General features: G+C 40.7%; 2 non-coding genes across 2 annotated transcripts; both read left to right on the top strand.

The window, feature by feature from the left end:
* The first annotated feature begins 1,848 nt into the window (after nucleotides 1-1,848).
* trnaa-cgc (transfer RNA alanine (anticodon CGC)) lies at nucleotides 1,849-1,920 on the top strand. Its single transcript has one exon. It is a non-coding gene; the product is annotated as a tRNA-Ala (tRNA).
* A 1,089-nt stretch (nucleotides 1,921-3,009) lies between these two features.
* On the top strand, nucleotides 3,010-3,082 carry trnak-uuu (transfer RNA lysine (anticodon UUU)). The gene has a single exon. It is a non-coding gene; the product is annotated as a tRNA-Lys (tRNA).
* Nucleotides 3,083-4,111: the final 1,029 nt, after the last annotated feature.

Below are 4,111 nucleotides of genomic sequence, written 5' to 3' on the forward strand. Positions count from 1 at the left end.
GAAGAGAGACAAGCTTTGTCGACTAAAAAACAAGGCAGGATATGCACGGATACTAATCACTGGCGATAGTTATGTTCTCTTACTATTGAGACTCCTACATTGCAAGTTTTTTTGAAGACTTCGAAATAGGCACGGGTGGGGTTTGATAAAACGATCGTCGATTTACGAGACTGACGCCTTACCACTTGGCCACCGCACCTTCGAAAAAAAGTGGGAATAATGTTGTTCAAATTATTTTTTTTCTGAATCTGGTTTACATCGCCTGGAGGTAGCAACAACAATAAAAGGGATACTTAACAAGGCGATACACTGTAGCAGTGTGACTCCAACAGATGCTCCTGAAGAGGCTGGAGGTTTAAGCCAGCTCCTTAGAGCGCTCGGCCGTGTTACTCTCAACAGCGGCTCTTCAGCTCTTGTTGTTTGACCTAGTGGTTTTATGAGGCGTGGAAATGACCGCAACTTCGTTTTCTGAGATGCTTTCTCTCACGTGGTGAAATCTCGACCTCTTTGGCATCTCTGGCTATAGTTCTTCTGTAGAGCACCTCTGCTTATAGTGCCCTTGAAGTCATTTTATTTTTACAGGAAGACGCATTCCCTAACAATCTCTCCTGTTTTAGAAATGCTTCATAAGGCGTGTTTGATTCAACGGACAAACAGTATACTAATTGTACAATGCAGATCTATGCAGCATTCGTGCTGGATTTGACTGGGATTCTGAAATACTTCTTGAAAAGGTATTCAGATTTGAGAACCTATAATAAAAACACAGACCTGAAACTCCCTAGCTTCCAATCCTTTACTCTTCCTTTACTCTCGTAGTTTTCAAAACGACCTCCGTTGTCGGGCGCAGTTAAAGTGGAACTGGCCTGACTGCACAGGAAAGTACGGAATGCTAAAATGTTTCTACGGCTCAAAATGTCCCTTTAGACCCTCGTCATGTCTCTGTGAGGAACGGGTAGGTAGAGAGGTTTAATAGATGCTCATGATGTTTCACACGGGGTGTTACCTGTTGTAGTGTTTCAAAAGATGTGTTAGCGGACCACAGATTATCTTGAAAAGATTTGGGTTTGCACTGGCTGGGATTAAAAAAACTGACTCAATTATTTGGAAGGCGCCTGTACCACCAACGCACTCCCGAGAAGCACCTGCAAATTATCACAATCCTCTCTCTCACCTACAAAGTTATGGAGACACAGACATCCAATGAAAGCTCAAGGCTCCACTCAAGGCTTTATTCACTCAAGGCTCCACTCTTTTGTTGTGATGTCATTTTAATAAATATTAGCTTTGACAAGGTGTCATTTTTGCCTCTTAAAGTTAAAGTCTGCTCCTTTCTTCCTGGTATAGAAAGTACTAAAAGTAAATTATTCAGCTCTACCGCCTGTGTGCATTGACAAGACATCTCAAAAGGACATATTAAATAAGAACACGATCCTTCCTGTTACCATTCCTGTTGTTGGGGCGTTGTTTCACCCTTTTACGTTAAATCATCAGTACTGCTGTTTTTCTATGCATAGTTTAATCAAGAGCACTTAAAAGATGCAAATAGCTTTCAAATAAAATAGAATTGAAGGACAGTCGAGTAAGGAGGTAGAAAAAAAAAGCACTCCCCCGTCTGGGAATCAACCACCGTCGCCCATGTAACTGGATGCAAAAATAACAGATTAATTTGTGCCCAGCCTCTTGAAGCTTCGATGCGATTATTTTTCCTTCCTTATTTTTTCATTCCTATGAATTTACTCTGTAGTAGAAGAAACGCGAAAGTGGGAAACTGCAGGCATTCTTCGTGAGTGGTGTGATCAGTGAGCATTTGCACATCTCTAAGTCTGTTCCATAAACGTTTTCATCGGGGATGTAGCTCAGTGGTAGAGCGCATGCTTCGCATGTATGAGGTCCCAGGTTCAATCCCTGGCATCTCCAGGTGCTTTATATTACAGTACTCACATCGCAATCTTCTGTTGAGTGAGAACTCTTTGCTCGTGTTCAGAGAGAGCCAGGTTTACACAATTAAATGCAGGCACACTCGACGTGCTGCAGAGTTGCGCTGCTGTTTTAAATGTACCTCATTTAGTTCTGTTAAATCCTAAATTATTTGAACTAATTTAGTTAAGGAAAATGTAAAAGAGCATGACAAGTATTGATCGTATAAAATATCCATGGCACAACTGGAGAAAGTACTGAAGGACTACACATCGACTTTTGATGATTACAAGAGATTCAAGAAACACAACCGTCCGCACCTGGATTTGGATCCTGAACGCTAGAGTTAAAAGAACATAAGCGACGGATATGACCTATAAACTCTCTAAATTGTCTTATAGTTTATGAAATAAAACAATTTCTTAATAATTACTTACTGATGATAGACGATTTATTAAATTTTAACAAAATCACAATTACAAACTTTTTCGGTTAAACTGTTATTCACATACTCTAACGTAAATAAACGTTAGTGTCTTCCGGTGTGTGAGCCAATTTCTCCCAAAAATATTCGTTAGTCTGTCGGGAGGCTGTGCAAGGTGTGAAGAAATAGAATTTCTAAAAGACAGGCTCCCTAAGCTAAACATCAAGGCAGAAAAAATGCTGTTTTCTCTACAGAAATGCTCTTTACATTTCAGCACTGTTGCAACTCCCTTTATAAAGGGTGTGCACACGTATACAACCAAGGCATTGAAAGATTTTTTTTAATTATTGTTCCAAAAAATGATCCATTTGTTTTCTTTTTAATGTTGTTGATTAAAAGATTTTATTAAATGAGAAAAAAATCTGAATGTGAAAAAAGGTCCAAATGCTATTGAAAAAAATCAGTAATGTGAGGAAAGATGGATTGTGGGAGCCCCTTAACTACCCATGTTATGCTGTATTTCTCACTCATTCTACTGGGAGTGGTGCCGTCGCTTCATGATAAAGTCTGTCAGTGGTCATTCCAGACGGGTCAGGTATGACTGCTCTTCGGAACAAGAGACACGTGACTTGCGAGGATCCCGACAGTGTCGATTTTCTTTCAGAGCCCGGATAGCTCAGTCGGTAGAGCATCAGACTTTTAATCTGAGGGCCCAGGGTTCAAGTCCCTGTTCGGGCGGTTGTGCTGTTCTTAAATGTCATTCTAAATAGTCTTTTATCTTTCACTGTTCTAGCTGTACTGTGTTTATTTTAAATGTCCATTACTTGTATTTACAGTAGTGTATTTAGTGTTTCATTTCACAAACCGAAAATGTTCAAGTAGATCTTGTCACTCTACTCCCCGTAATCATCTAAATTAAATCACAGTAGAGTACAGAACACGCAGTGAGGAGCTCACACAGTGAGTACTCTTGAATACGACAAGAGGAAAGGCACACTGCAACTCTGCAGAACATCACGTCCGAGTTTACAGTGACAGCAGAGGTTAGAAGCAACGTAGTTTTCTAATACTCGCTCGCTGAAGATCTCTCAAGAAACCTCGGTGGAGATTTAACGGGTGTCTAATAATCACGTTCAAAAAGATGACGATAAGATTTTTTTTAACTAGGTAGCCTTAATGGCAACACGGTGTGAGTAGATCTTAAAGCAGCTGCAGAGTACCCGTAATGGCAACACAGTGCTTTGAGTTCGGCTTTTCTTATTTCTTCTGCAGAACCAGTGGAATCGGAATATACTGATCCGCATAAGAAGCGCTTTCGGTTTCTGATCATTTTTATTGAGCGCTGCTCTTAGTACCACAGGCAAGATGGCTGGTGGTCTAAGGCGTTGCGTTCAGGTCGCAGTTAACCCTGGAGACGTTTGTTAAAATCTCACTTCTAATAAAGAGGTCTTTCTCGTTAGAGTAGAAACGATAGAAGCATTAAGCGGGAAAAAAATCACAACATCTCGCATTTCACTTGTTTAATGTTAACTGTCTCAGTGGTTGCCTCGGTGATTGATGGCTCTTCTCCCTCGCAGGGTAACGGCAAACGTCTTCAGAGAGGGAGTCTCCCACACACGGCTTTTCTTTAGCAAGAGTTGAGACAACAGAAACAGACTTCCAACTGACATGAATTACTTCTTGAGCGTTTATGACCGTCTTTAAAAGCTGAGAGCAGGTGAAAAAGTCTTTGGAAATGAGGAAATGACTGCTGACAGTAAACAGAGC

Source organism: Lepisosteus platostomus, assembly GCF_059453375.1.
Source record: "Lepisosteus platostomus isolate fLepPlt1 chromosome 5 unlocalized genomic scaffold, fLepPlt1.hap1 SUPER_5_unloc_2, whole genome shotgun sequence".
Classification (NCBI taxonomy): Eukaryota; Metazoa; Chordata; class Actinopteri; order Semionotiformes; family Lepisosteidae; genus Lepisosteus; species Lepisosteus platostomus.